General features: G+C 38.5%; 1 protein-coding gene across 1 annotated transcript in view; it reads right to left on the bottom strand.

The window, feature by feature from the left end:
• The window catches only part of LOC124160929 (TLD domain-containing protein 2), a 962,297-nt gene that overhangs the window by 599,053 nt on the left and 347,126 nt on the right, over positions 1–16,118 (bottom strand). The gene's annotated exons all lie outside the window — the stretch shown is intronic.

The following is a 16,118-nucleotide window of genomic DNA, read 5'->3' as shown; positions in this document are numbered from 1 at the left end:
GATGTTTTAAGACTTATTCGAGTACTTGGTAATTTTTGTTCTGTTTATAATAAGTAAATAGCGTTAAAAGAATTGTAGAAATTAGTGAAAACTAGACAAGAGAATTCGGCGTTATTGGACAAAGGCCGAAATTGGAATCAGAAAAAGTCACGAAAATTAGAATCTAATGTGATGATAAGAATGGAAGTACGAAATGTCAAAACCTGATTTACGTACGTAAAATATATGTATGTTGAAATAAGTTGGTTAAAAATGTAAATGAAAAACTTTGTAACGATTTAGAAAATAATTACGAAGTTAGATGCTAACCGTATGGATAGATCAAATAAACCTGTCCTTAAAAATACATAAGTAAAATTCTAAATTATTAGCAAATTTAAAAAGTACTTGGTTGAGAGAACGACTGAAATATTATAAACTAAAGTAAATTAATGTACGCTAAACATTCAAAACAAACGAAGCTACTACTTACATAAATAAACAATATTGAAGTAAATTTTCTTCGATATTACTCAATTACTTATACCACTTCTTTAAGAAGAAGAAAGAAGAAAAAGAAGTCTTATAAGAAATAAGTTGTATAAGTAATTGTGTAATACCCAAGAAAAATTATATTGAAATGCCGCAAAGATAATCATGAGTTAATGAATATTGAAGTAATCTACGACTTTAAAAGAATACCCCTACTTTACTGTTAATAAAACAACAAGGTTGGCTAATACAATAAAATCGATAGATTATAAAATCGTGATAAAATTCTCCTCTCCCACATCCAAAACTCAAAATCATTTTCCCATGTTAAGAATGTGTGTTTTGTTCATCATTTGTTCAAATCATTCCGCATATTTTTTGTTTTTCATTGGCCTAAGGCTCAGCAGATGGCAGCACCTGCGTAAAGATGTCCCGATTGATGTTCCTTTCAGGTTGGCTGCCCAAATACATGGGGCCCATTGGCAAACCAGTTGGGACACGGCTTAAGACTGTTTTCCCTCCGAATTCTGAGCTCCCATCTCATTCTCTCCTTCTACGCTATCCAAACTAAATCGTCGGTGTGCAACATAACGCCTCCATTCCGAATCTTCCTCCCCCTTCCGTTGCACACTTCCTACATTTTTCCATCCCTCTTACAGTGACATTAAGTCATCATTTTTTTATCGCGGCCTAAATTTTGTGTGGAATCCAAGAGAGAAGTCAACTTTTTTCCGGAGACGCGTGAAGGAACGGCATATTAAATGATACATATAGATCTTACTGTCCACTCAATTTTAATTTCAGGAACGTTCCTACACATGCATCGATTGCCTTGCAATCAGATGGTATGATCTTTGGGGGAGGCGATCGACAGCGTCCCCATAAGTTTTGGAGCTTACCGGACAAATATTTACTTCATGTCCGAAATTTATGTGAAAGTGATCCCACTGTGTAGCGTGATACAGTTAGATGGTAGTGGGAGGATGTTTTGCCTGAAATCTGAATCACACGATCATTTTCTTTTCACTATTTTTTTTATTTATCTCAATTACCCCCGAAAACAGCACAATGAGTAATTCCTGTAAACTGCCACAGGAGGGTATTCTGGCTATTATTTTTTTTTGTTTTTGACGAGTGGTGTCAAATTTTACGGCCATTTGAGAAGCCTATTTGATTCACCTATCTATTGCTCCTATACGGAAGTGAGGCATGGAAAATGACCGCAGCGGAGAAAGCAAGGATAGAGGCCTTTGAAATGTGGTGCTACAGAAGAATGATGAAAATCAAATGGATCGACCGAGTAAGTAACGAGGAAGTCCTAATAAGGGTAGGAGAGAAGAGAAGCCTCATGAAAACCTTCATAAGAAGACGGAACAACCTTATAGGCCACATCTTGAGACATGATGGCCTGATGAAGACAATCGTCGAAGGACAAGTGGAAGGCAAGAATGGAAAAGGAAGACCCCGAACAAAATATATGGAACGAGTAAAGTAAAGTAAGTAGTAATATAAAGTAAAGAGCGATGTGAAAGAGAAGAAATACGTAGGTGTGAAAAGATTAGCTGATAGGAGAACTGAGTGGAGAGCTGCGTCAAACCAATCCTAGGATTGTTGACCAGTGATGATGATGACAGAGGCCGTAGAGCTCATTTACATCAGGAGTTTTAATAACCAGCAACAGACGATAACACACAACCATATCCTGGAATGGACAACCTGTCCAGGCGGGACTCGAACCCGCGGCTTTCGGTGTGGTAGGCGAGGACTTATCCCTGCCGCCACGGAGGCAGACAAACGCGATCACCCTCGTTCGTTTGTCTAAGTGTTAGTGTTATCCTGACCACGCTCTCTTTGAGCGGTTTACCAGAAATCCGTGCCCTAGTGCCTGTTTCAGTGATTATGTTGAGTGCTTGTGAGTGTGATTGTGGCAAAACGTGGCATCCTTAAGCAGAGTCTGCAAAGGAGGACGAGTTATAACCCAAATTACCTTAGCGAGGTCACTACAGCCCCGCAAAGGATACTTCTTGGTAGTGTCTATGGTCTGTGGTGGTCCCAGGCGTGGAAGTAACATTTCCATTAACCACCACATAAGTGTGTGTGTGCGTAATAACCTGGCATCCTTAGTAGAGACCATCCATCTCTACGAAGAGTCCCAGGTTACAACCCAGAATTTTCCTGAAAATGTATCTTTCCTTTCCTAGTGGTGTTCTGGCCTCGCTACATCATAATTGAGAACTGGATAAATAAGTAAAAATGTTTCCATCATTTCTTTTCTCCTTAAAAATCTATCGCTGGAGCTACTCTGTTTTGGATGGTAAGAAATTTGTAGGAGGTAACCGATAGCTTTGGCCATTTGCGCCTTAGGGAAGGATGAAGAGAAACTCGGCATCGGGGGTCGGGTTGGTGTGGTGGATAGAGTGTTGGCTTTCCACCCGGCGGACTCGGGTTCAAATCCCGGCAGTGGCAGAGAATTTTCAGAGACTGCCCGATCCCTGCTTGAGTGTTGTGTGGAGGACATTTCAAGCGCAACACTCCGTCCGTCGGATGGGACGTTAAGCCGTGGTCTCCTTGGCGCTTTTCATTAAGGGCAGGGTAATGCCGACGCCGGTTTCTCTCCACCCTTCCTTCCATACCCTTCCCTCATGGCGCGAATGACCTCAGCTGTCAGTCGCCTCCTCCAAATACCATACCATACCATACCAACTCGGCATCTGTTTAGCCCTGGCAACGAAAAGACTCCAACGGGGACGCAGCTTAAGGTCCCATCGGACAGACAGATTCTTCAAACTTAAAAAAGCGGGTTCATGGCAGCCTTGTAGGTAGAAAAATTCTGGCTTCTAATTCAATGATTCAGGGTCAAATCCAAGTTCAAAAGTACATTCACCCTTAACCCTGGGTGTATAAAATCTGCACGCCTGTTGCTTACCGTGGGGTGATCTCCACCCTCTATCATTCAAACTAGTCTTCTGGTTGAGGCTCTGAGTGATTGGCTTGATAGTGGTTATCTTTGCTAAAATCACAGCAGCCTACTCGATTCCCAGTAAAATAACACGGGAAAATATTAACTATGGCGTTCCACATAATCATGAAAATTTTGATCGCAACACATAAGCGCCATTTGGTTGCTAAACTCAGCCATAACTAATGGCCATGTTCAACGATGAGATTTTTGCTTAAATATAGGTATATATTGAATTAGTAGTCAGAATTTCTCTACCTACAAGGCCATCGTGATCTTCTTTCTTAAGCTTGAGGAATCTGTCTGTCGGATGGGACCTGAAGCTGCTTTCCCCTTGAATATAAATATGTTCATTGATAAATTAGTCACGAATTGTTTTGTAAGTGAAAACATTGTTAAGTATTTGTGTCCTCGTGGTCATGCTAATTATATCATGCAAACCGAAAGAATGCCAAATCAATCGATCCAAGAAGACTGACATTCGAGAACACAAATTCATGAAGTTATTGGAATACGATTCTGGGAATTCCTAGATTATATAAAAGTTGAAAGAGTTCTTGAATTATTATAAAAGTTTTACTTGGATGACACTTGAGTACTTTAGCAGTCGATGCTTTGATAATTAATTTATTTCCGTATTAAACAGTCCTGTGACGGCATAAAATTTGACTTATTTTATACCTCAAAGCCGACTTTTAGCTCTCAATTAACGCCCATGAAATTTTTCTCTCGGGTTAATTTCCAGAATCTATAAGGATATATATTAATCATTTCCCTCCTCAGTCTAAACACTCTCTTCCTTTTAAGCAAGTTAACAAAATTCCCAATTTTAAACACGCGAAATTCTGAACCCATCATCTCATGGGTACTAATGTAGAATCAATAAGGATTTACTCTTATTAACAATGAAAATGGTAGAGTGTTACAGGCGATGAGCCGGAAAATTACCGACTGCATAATAAGCAGTGTATACTGAACGGCATTTTCAAAACTTGTTTTTGAATCCTAAGTAATTGATGTCATCAGGTAAGGTTATAGTTATGTTGCACATACCAATTAAAAGTGACAATCATTGAAAGTATTACTGTAGAGATAGATTTTATAATTTCTATAGAAAATTTGAAGTTTGGAATTGATTTCTAATTTCCGATCAGCTGCATTCTAAGGAAAATATTACCCGCTCGAAAAGTTTATCCATTTCTAAATCCAGTGAACTCTTCTCCTAAATTCTTACCCAATAGATCGTGATTTCTCAACTTCCTGAAAGTGTTTGAAAATATTGTCATCCAATACAGCTTATCTGATGCAGCTCGATGAGGTCACCGATCGCAGATAGTTTGCGGGAATATTGAGGATGTTTACCACCACGAAAGTCTAGAAATCACTTGCGTGAGAATCGACACGCGCCAGTACGGATATGAGGGAGTGGAAATCCACTGGTGAAGCTTTTGTCTCGAATGGGCGAGTGTCACGAATGAATGCCCGCAAGCGAGAAGGTGTAAGTGCAAACAAGACCTCGGCTGGGTAGATATTTTGTAATCTGGAACGAAAACAACCACCCAAATTCCCACGGACGGGCAATAAGCATTTACAGCAAAATTTTCGCACAGAGAGAGAGGGAGAGAGAGAGAAAGAGAGAGATATCTATATAGAGAGAGAAAAAGAATGAGAAAACCGTGCCATTTTTCTCTATTGGGTTCAACAGGAGCTGTGAAGTTTTCCTTGAAAAGCAGTGGCGACTTTAATTTGGAACAAAAATCGCAATTAATTAAAAATAACTCGACAGACAATTACCAACTTTCAACCTCTCTCATAAGGTCGTTTTACGCGACTCATTTTCGCGAGCATTCTGATGTGTGTACCTACAGAAGAACAATCAAAATTGCTTCGTGTAAAATACAGTGGCGGATACAGATGGGGGCGCGCCCCCCTTTGCGGGGCCACCCGTATTGCCAAACACAGCAGAACCACAATTGTAACTTCTATATTATAAGATAGCATTGTATTGAATACGTGTATAATCGCTTTGATTAAAAATTTCTGAAGCTCTGCATGTGACTTGATTATTTTTTATTACGATAAAAGTAAAGGTAACTCAAGATATCTTTTGCGCCCCCCTTGAGTTTTCTCTGTATCCGCTACTGGTAAAGTGACGAGAAATTAGTGAGACTTTTGAGAGATCAGACCTTTCGGTGAAAGGATCGATGCGTTACATTAGCGGTGCGAGTTGATTCCAGTAAAGAACCTTATCTGTAGTGTGCTAACTTGTGCGGAAACGTGGACACTAACGAAAGATAAGTAGAAAAGACTGAAGGCTTTCAAGACCAAAATTACCTGTGAAGGCTTCGTAAAAATAGTCTTTACACGATAAAATATGTTAATCTACCCACAGTAATTGAAAATACTTTTTGATTTTATAAGAAATACTTGGTAGCATAATTAATGTAGGAAATGCAGGAAAAATATCAGAATGCAAATTTAAGGCCTGTGGATCCATCTTCTAAGCTTTACAGTCTTGACTTAATGGCCTTTTATGCCCTAAAAGGTTATGCTGGGGTCAAAGATCATCAAGATATGCGCTGGAATATGAGGATAATCAATGAGCCGACTCAAGGCTTTACCATTTAAGTCTCAAGAATCCAAGCTTTGATTGTAGCGCAGGCTAAGATACTTTTAGTTTATGACTTTAATCTTGTCCGACAAAAATAGGAGTTTTCCCGTAAATCAGGGAAAGATTTTTGAAATAAATAACATCCTTGTAACACTCATCATCATAAGTCAACAATCCCAAGATTGGTTTAACGCAGCTCTAAATTCCTCTCTCCTATACGCTATCTTATTCATATCCACGAATTTCTTCCCTTTTATATCGTTTTATAACCTGCCATACGTAACTTATTCGGGGCCGTCCCTTGCCCTTCTTTCCTTCCACCTGTCCTTCTACGATTGCTTTCATCAGGCTATCGTGCCTCATAATGTGGCCAAATAAGTTGTCCCGTCTTCGCTTCGCGGATATAATCAGTTACAACTACATATAAATCGCCTATTAAGAGTGAAAAAAGATAGTTAAAGCCATCATCAGAACCGGATTACGGTTTCTCATCTCCACACGCTGGATAAACTAGGAAAAAATATCATTCCTCAAATGGCTTCGCCGAAAACTAATTTAAGTTGGATATTCGAGACTAGCCTCCCTCTATCCTCGTCCCGTTGCTGAGGACCTCAATTAAGCAACCACGAAATCCTCCACACAATGGCGCAATCCCAACGAAGGAAAAGGAAATCTGTAATCCAAGGGAGATGACTCAATCTCCATTGGAATTGCACCAGATATTCTTCGGCCGAGATCATTAAGCACATCCGTTCTCTTCAAACTTTCACCCGAGACCCAACGATCGCTGCATAAGGTATACCTATGAGTTAAGGAAAGCTTTTGGTGACATTTTTGCGTTCTGTTAACCCATTATAAACCAATGTTGTTTCTATGTAACATCAAAAATGCATACATTTTCAGCTGTATTCAGTAAAGATTTAAACTACGTGTCCTTTTGAACTGTAAAGTTTAATGACGAAATATATTGCTGCCAGAGTTAAGGGAAGATTTTGGTGTCAATTATGCGTTATGGGAAACCCATTATAAACCATTGTTGTTCCCAAGTAACATCAAAAATGTATACATTTTTAGCCGCATTCATTGTCATTAAAGATTTAAACTGCGTGTCCTTTTGTATTGTAAAGTTAAATGACAAAATATGTTTCTGCCACAGCAATTATGATTAAGTAGAAAATTTTCACATTTCAAAAGTGAGATAAGATTCTTAAAATAAGAGTAACATAGGACAGTTATAACTACCGTGAATGATTATTACCATCGAAATTTTCTCAAGAACAAGAACCGCGGGAACAATCAACCTTCTCTCCAGTGTTGAAATAAAAGGTAGTTGCACTTACCGCAATGTTTTAATGCGTACGACGCGTTCCGGCTCACAGAGCCATCCTCTTGCTCAAGTCCTTCTTCACTACGCGGGCATAATCAGTAAATATCATATGATAAACATATTATTATAATCCTATCATATAATCAATACAATTCTCTAATAGTTTAAAAATAAAATTACGCGCAAGTTTTCGCTCAATTTTCGTGAGTTGGTGACGTCAATAGAATTCCATTTCGTTAATTCTTCCTAGGCTGAATTCAAATATTCTCTGTAATGAGGAATTGCTCACAACAATGACAACAGAACATTTTTTCATGGAGACCCACGTTCAATGTTGAGGAGTAGCGGGGAAACGGTAACCCGCTCGGCAGAAGTTTGTCTTGTTTGTGAACGAGAAGTTTCTTTCTTCTTACTCTCCCATCTTGTCTAATTGAAGAACGCTTCTATAACTTGTCTATTGAATACTTTTCTCGCAGAATATAAGGCATTTATTAGCATTTTACATGGCAAGATAAAATATAACTTGTCAAAAAAAGGTGGTTCATACTGCCTCAGAAGTCTAAGGAACAGTGTAAGAATACATTTTTAATCTGGTTGCGATCTGCAATGAAAATTTAAAGGCGACTCAACAATAGGTATTGGATCAAAAAATAAATTACAAGGTTGCAGAATCAAAAAACACAAACAGACGAAGCAATTAAGGAAAAATGCATTTAAAAAGCTGGTAAAAAGGAACTGGACAATTGGACAGCAATGGAAAATTTTTTGCCATCCGTCCAACTAATTTTGCCCCACCACTCAAAAGATTCACTCATCTACGGCTCTATTTCTACGTCTCGTCCGATGATTCACCGTCTAGGAATTCGAGTAGGAATGTGCATATTAACTCGCGAGTGCTTTGTAACCCGAGAGATATCTCCCCATCCTTCGCATGGAGAGTGGAGTATCATCTTGCAAATCAAATGCGTAACGTAGAAAGGCATAGGGTACCTTCCTGCTGAGTACCAACATTTCACTCCCGGAAGTTTATCACACGCAGTCCGAGTGATGCAACGTTTAATAAGTTGGCTACGAACCAATGTTTCATCTCTATGAAATCCTCACTTATTAAAAATACTTTCACAATTATTACCCTCTTACACGAGATAGAGCGAGTGTATAAAAACCACTCAGAATCCTTAATTCCAACAATCTTACATCTTTGAGTAGAGAATGATCTCTTTATTTTCCCGGATAAAATAATACATGTGATGCGAAAAGATATAGGATTCTTTATTAACTTCTCACTACTCATTTTACTAGAATGGAGATCTCGTTTACATTACAAAGCCCTTACAAACTTCTTTCATTTAGGTTATGTTTTAAATCACAGTTAATATAAACATCGGTCAACGTTAAAAATATTTCACTCTATGTAAAATAAAATTGAATAAAACTTTAATTCAAAAACAAAAGTTATAGTCTACATTTTATTCGATTAACTTTAGCTGCTTACCACGAATGTCAATAGTGACATAAGTTATTTCGAATTGGACAATTATTTTGAATTGAAAGTTTTCTGCATACTCAAAGACTTCATGAGCAGAGGACGACACCTTCGTATCAAAATAGTCAAAGACAATTTGAAAGACACTATTTTTTTCTGTCCCCATTTTACTTGAAATGCTAAAAAGTTTTGATGGGTAAATTGAAGTAATCACAGCGTATAAATTCGATAGCTAAACTTTTCAATGCCTTAAAAGCTCCAAATATAATGGTAACCAGGGGCGGATCCAGGATTTCTTTCTGGGGGGGGCACAATCAAGGTCGTATCCAGGATTTTGTTCTGGGGGGCACAAGAATACCCCGTAATACAAAACGAACGCAATGATAACGAGACCGTATTAGAAATCTTGTATATTTTTTCAAGTGTCTGGGGGTGGGGGGGGGGGGAACGTGCCCCCGTCCCCCCCCCTAGATCCACCTTTGATGGTAACTGACAGCCAAATGCTGATGTGTGATTTTATGATGTTAAATTTGCATGGCCATGTCATTTTTTTCCATAAACGTGAAAGAAAATTGATTCCAAAGAATTATTTAAATTTTACGGACCAAAAAAACTACAAAATATTTTAATTCGAAAAAAATATTTATAGACATACATTCTTTAAACATCCGCGCTCTAATCAGCCATAAAACATATTCAGTTGTTCATCCGCAACATTACAGAATGCTCAAAACTACCACAGAGTATAAAACAGTCGTCTCGACCACAAATCAAGCAAGGATCCCCTGAATTCTATTCACAAGGGTATATAGGATAATACTAGAATGACTATGTTGATTATATTGATTGTCAGAGGGAACGTACGCAGTATCTTAAGTGAACTATTTTAAATACTTATGTTTTTGCACGGACAGCCGTGTACTTTTTTGCGCATTCACGAGAAAATTTTGAGGCAACACTAAATCTGATAATGTGTTCATACTCAAAGGATGTAAACTGAGTTTTTACTATTTTCAAGCTTCTATTGCAATGATATGAATCCAGTTTGGACAGCAGCCACTGAAGGTCAGGCGTGACGTATGTGACATAATGTTATTATTTATAACAGAGAAAGGCATTATCGTTAGCCCTAATCTCCTGCGGAAGGTTGACATCAAGATATCTCCAGGAACACGTTTAGCGGCAATCTTTGTCATAAGATACTAGCCTGCCTTCTATACTTATTGTAGCTTCTCAATACTCTTTCATCTTGGTGAAGATAAAACATAATATGTAAACTTTTTCGGAGAAAGTGCTGTCAAATGCAATGATGAAATTCTTAAATTATCGGCTTGATAGTGATTGCAGGTATGTTTATTTTAACCATCTAATTATATTGGTATTGTTATAGGAAACTGATTGTTACTTATGTTAATTTTTTATTGTATTCCGAGTTCAGCTTTTTATTTATTTTTTTGTCTTCTTCCAATAGTTATTGGATATGTTTTCCATCAACATATGTTCCTCAATATTATTAGGCTGCTTTGTGAATGGTGGTAGTAGGGCATATATTTAATATTAAAAAATCAAATAAATTCAAAGGTAAGGAAAGAAAGGGAGAGGAATATATGATAGAAAAAGGACGAGGACAACGGTGCTGTGGTAGATGGAAAAAGCCAGAAATCAGAGGGTAAAAATGCTAACTGACTGGGACGTCAGCATTTTTACCTTCTGATTTCTGGCTTTTTCCATCTACCACAGCACCGTTGTCCTCGTCCTTTTTCTATGATATGTTTCTATCCCTTTCTTTCCTTACCTTTGAATTTATTTGAATGTTTACGCTTAAGGTGTCGTGTGAATGAATGAAGTAATAGTAAATAATTTATATTAAATAATCCTTAAATTATACGGAATCCTATGATGATACGATGTATTCGAAATTTTCTGCACTGGCCATTGCGATTTCATGCTACGGGCACAAACACATATCATAGAAGCCTTCGAGAATAAATTTGTTACGAATGCTAAATACTTTACACGCATCATACCCAGGACCATGTGTTGCAGCAAAACTTGTTTTCGGTTTTGATCTGAAATTATTAATCTCAAAAACTTCCACTGGATCGTAGAAACTAGGTTAAATCGCTAAATAATTTTTCATCGAATTCATTGGGAATCCGGTTCCGATGAAATACGTGGTGAATAAAATGGAGAGCAGCGTTATATTCACCGATGCGATCCGCCAATCCCATGCTCCCGCGTCAAAGGGATTACCACCGTGGGTCAGCGATTAGAATTTCGGAATATTCTCTATTTTTCCTCTGGTCTTATCGAGGTAAACCTGGAATATATGTTCACCTCTCCCAGATTACTCAGCAAATGGGACGGCATTAGTTCCAGGATTTTAATCCGCAAGTATGACGTCAACGAAAAGTCTTATCTATAACACGGGGTCCCATTGGATGAAGTATATTTTGAATTTTCATTCCTTACCTTTGACCTAGATGCATCATAATACGATTACCATATGATATCAGGATTATTTAAACAACAGAATAACTTTATATTATGGCTATATATTCTATTTTCTGCTTTTCAAATCTCCCATTTAGCGAAACATCCACAGAGAAAAAATCATTCGCCTTGACCGGGATTCGAACCCGGTTCCCCCGATTTCCGGTCGAGTGCTTTAGCCAGTTAAGCTACCGCGGCGTCATTCTCCCCTGTAGATATTTTCGGACACTACCGGACACAAAATATCCACAGGGAAGAATGACGCCTCGGTAGCTTAACTGGCTAAAGCACTCGACCGGAAATCGGGGGATGCGGGTTCGAATCCCGGTCAAGGCGAATGATTTTTTCACTGTGTTTCTTTCGCACGATTGTGCATTGCGGGTGACTCCCGTAAAAGTTATCACCGCGGCTAGTCCCGGTATACTTTGAACTCCCATTTAGCTCTGGTAGTATCGAGAGTATCGTTATTTCTCACCTCTTTGCGCTCTTCCGCTCCTCATGTATCTCTTATAATGAACACGTCAATGACAGAGACCGTGCTAATAGGCTAGAATTGTATCCTTGCCTACGAAATGGATGAACAAACAAAAGTATAACTTAGCGCGTGCCATATCTACTGCACGCATGTCGACACCGAGTCTAAATTTTACTGCTGTGAACAGTGAGAGGAGATAACATTAATTAATTGCGTTCCACAGCAGATCCAAAACGCGTTATTTTTTTGTCTTTCGAGGAAGGTGCTCGCCAACCTCGGAGCCTATAATACGTGCTAAATCATGCATGAGCACGTTCCGGGCAGGGGGAATGAATATTGATCAATGGCTTTAGTTTCACGGGGTAGCGTGACAAATGCGTCGAAATCAATAACACACACGCACTACAGTAGCGTCTCATTCGGAATGCCGTCCGTGGTGGTGGATGGGGTTCAAATCGAACGTATCCCCCAAGGCTTTAGGATCTTACTCATCAAGAAGAATACCAGAATCAAAGCTGCGCGATTCGTCTTAAACTGTAACGGGCGTACACAAAGCGTTAAATAGATGTTATTCATTTGGAACCCCTATTTAAAGAAACATATTGTAATGATAGAGTAGGTTCAAAAGAGATTTTTAAGATTTCTATAGTTTGTATTATATCATGTGTATCCGCATTTCGAAAATTATGTTTGTTATAGTGATTTGTTAAAAGTGTTTGGTCTCCCTACCCTGCAAAATAGAAAAATCATAAAGGATCTGCTGTTTCTGCATGATGTCATCAATAAGGGCCTATGTTGCGAGTTACTGGAGGAAATAAGAATTATAGTTCCAAATTTTAATAGCCGGTTGAAAAGAGCATTTTACATATCAAAGGTTAAAACAAATTATTGTTCCAATACGTCAAAACGAAGGATTTTTGTAGTGTACAACTAAAATTTCAACGATCTAGACTTGTATCAAAAGAAATACTGATTTGTAAAAGATGTTAATAATATGTTTTGCGACTGCGATAGTATTTAGTTAATATTCTTCAGCATTTTTTATCATGATTGTCACTATTTTTGTGGCTGTGACCAATTTATTTTCAATTTTTTTTAGTTACATTCTTGAATTATTCACCCAGTAATTATGTATTTATGTTGGGTGAACATAAAACATGATAAATAAATAAATAAAAACGAATTAGATGGAGACTCGGAGGCTACGCGCTGAGCTTAAATTGCTTGAGCAATTGCACAAATTTTTATGAACGTTGAGAGATTGTCAGCTATTAGCATAGGAAAAAATAGAATCGCTGACACTTTAACTCATGCATAAACAATCCTGAAAATATTTCCACTTTAAATTGCAAATGCAACTGTTTTGCTTACATCATTGTAATAAGCTCATCCAAATGTGAGCCCGCACTTTAATATTGAGGTTTTTTTTGCTGTTAGGGCAATTTGAAACCAGTTCGGTACTGATGATTAAATAATTGTTTTCACATTATCGCACACGTACACGACTGACGTCCGAGCACCAATCACCGCACGTCTTTTGGGGCAGTTATCCTGATAGTATGTAGACAGAAGTATCCACCTTAGATGATTTATTTATTTTTTATTATTATATGTACAAGTTACAAGTTGGCTATTTGCCAGGTGGTAACTGTTTATACAAAATAAAAAGAAAAACAAAAATATTGCAAATGAGAAATACATTACCAAAATGAAACTAGATAGTGAATATTTAAAATTCAATGATATTAATTTTCCAATATAAATCCTCTACACCTCTTCTTGAAAATCCTTACGTTGCTAGGTTAGGGCTTAAACAGTTCTGCAGGGAGTCCTGTTGAGGTACGAGAATTTCTTTACGTTAGTCCTTTGCGGCCGGCATTTCATCTTGTATTGGTGATCATGCCTACCAATATAGTTGGGGTATTCAATCTTCTTCCGTAGTTCCCCCCATGCCTTTTCCCCTTTCAGTGTGCGGAAGAGTGCGCAAAGCCTATTTATTTTTCTTCTCCGTTCTAGTGTGTCCCATCCCAGTACTTTCAGCATTTTACCGACACTTTCGGTCTTTTTGTGTTTCCCCATGACGAACCTTGTTGCCTCTCTTTGCACCTTCTCGATGGATTCTGTTTGTCCCTTTTCATACGGGTCCCACACTAGTGAATTTATTTCCAAACCACCGAAAACAGCGCTATTTCACTTTTACACAGGGGATTATGACATAACATGTAAAAATCAAACGTGCACAAATATCCATTCCCTTGATTAGGGTAACTTACTTAGGCGGGACTCGAATACGCGACCTTCGGATTGGCAAGCGAGGGCATTATCCCGCCGCCGCAGAGGCCGGCACGGACCACTTTGCCGAGCGGGCCACTTTGGAAATGACTCCGCGGGCCTTGTGTAAAATTATACATCCCCATTTGATACTTAGAATCTCTAATGAGTGAATACAAAATTAGAGTATTTTAATACACTGGGTCTCACTGCTTTGACCACTATAAAATAAACATATTTTCTAAAAACACCATGCATTCTACTCGGAAAGTCAATCCGAAGGTTGATGTATCATTAGTAATTAAGGAGTTGCGACTCCATGCTTATGTACAAAAAATGGTAAAAAATTGTCTCTTCAACCACCTTACGAATTACTGCAGATTCCTCGTGAAACACTCTGTAGATGCACCAACCACGCTTTCATCATTCACATGATAATTACTACGTAAAGAATTAGACCGCGATACCCCTATCATTTTATTGCACATAGCACGCGATACGCAGCAGGTTTGATACACCATTTCCAACTTCCGCGTCGCGACGAGAGCGGAATGGATTCGATTGGAGCCAAGTGGCTCTAACTGCCCGTCAGTGGCAAGGCCTACTTGAGGAAGAATGAAGCAAGAAAGCCAGGAGGAGATGAGGGCGAATGAGTTTGACCCGATGTAAAGGATGAGCCGAAAGCCTTTGACGAGAATACTGACGAGTAGACCGTTGAACTCCCCGTCTCGACAGAAGATATACCACCTGCTTCGTCGGGGATACCGCCTGTGTACTTAGAATATTTTTTACGATGAGTGGAACAAAATTACCAATGTCAAATACGCCGGAAAAGAGGTATTTTCGTAGAGTGTAAACACCTTTAACGAGGCACAAATTGTCACCGCTCAGAAAAAGTATGGAATGGTATTTGCAGGACACGACCGACAGTTGAGGCCATTTGCGCCCTGAGGGTTAAGAGAAACCCGGCGTCGGCATTAGCCTGCTCTTAATGAAAGGCGCCAAGGGGACCACGGCTTAACGTCCCATCCGAAGGACGGAGTGCTGTACTTTAAGTGACCCCCACAAGGCACCCAAGCAGGAATTGGGTATTCTCTGAAAATTATCTGCCACCACGGGGATTTGATCCCGAGCTCACTTGGTGGGAAGCCAACACTCTAGCCACCACACCGACCCATTCCCCTCAGAAAAAGGTTTCATATACATTCGGCCAAAGGTTTACAATGTATTACCATCCGATTAAAAAAGGGCTGTAAATCTTCATATTTTTCTAAAAACTGTGAAAAAATTGGCTGTTTAATTATACTTAAATTGAAGAAATCCTTTGTTAAATCAAATTTGATACTTTACATATTATATTTTGTTAAAGGTATTATTTTTTAATGTTGGTACTTTTTTCCACTGTTTATGAACCGATGTAAGGAGGATTATAACATAATGAAGGCAACCTAAACACAGCATCAGCTCCTATGTTACCAAAAGATCCTTACTTCTTGCAAATGTCTTTATTTTAAAATATGGATAAATAAATATTATTATATTTTATAACCCACTTCCATACATCAGCGTCTCTCACAATGATTTCGATCTCTTGCTCCTAAATAACCTGGTTGGGGATTTTGTGGTAGTAACGAAGATAGCGATTGGCTAATATACGGTAATAGTTTATTCAGAACGATTACGATTTAAGCTGACTAAATATAAATATCGTATTCGCCCAAAATCGAATTTGAAATGAAGAGATGGTGATTTTCGTTTGCATTTCCGCCCACCATGGCCATGTCTAAAATCCAACCATGCTGAGGATGTCGATGTCACAATAGTGTTGTTACAGTAACTTAAACAACTTATTGGTTTAGTTTGAAGCCAGTCGAAATAATAGAGAGAGAGAGACGAGTACGAAACGGAAATCCAATGTAGACGCCTCCTTTCTGTAAATTATGCACAAGTATCATAAAAGTAAATCAGAAATGGCATTGTGTGAGTTATTTTAAGTTTCATCCATCCAAAAATATGCTTCACCTG

Source organism: Ischnura elegans, chromosome 6 (assembly GCF_921293095.1).
Source record: "Ischnura elegans chromosome 6, ioIscEleg1.1, whole genome shotgun sequence".
Classification (NCBI taxonomy): Eukaryota; Metazoa; Arthropoda; class Insecta; order Odonata; family Coenagrionidae; genus Ischnura; species Ischnura elegans.
This window is presented reverse-complemented; position numbering and strand designations above follow the sequence as displayed.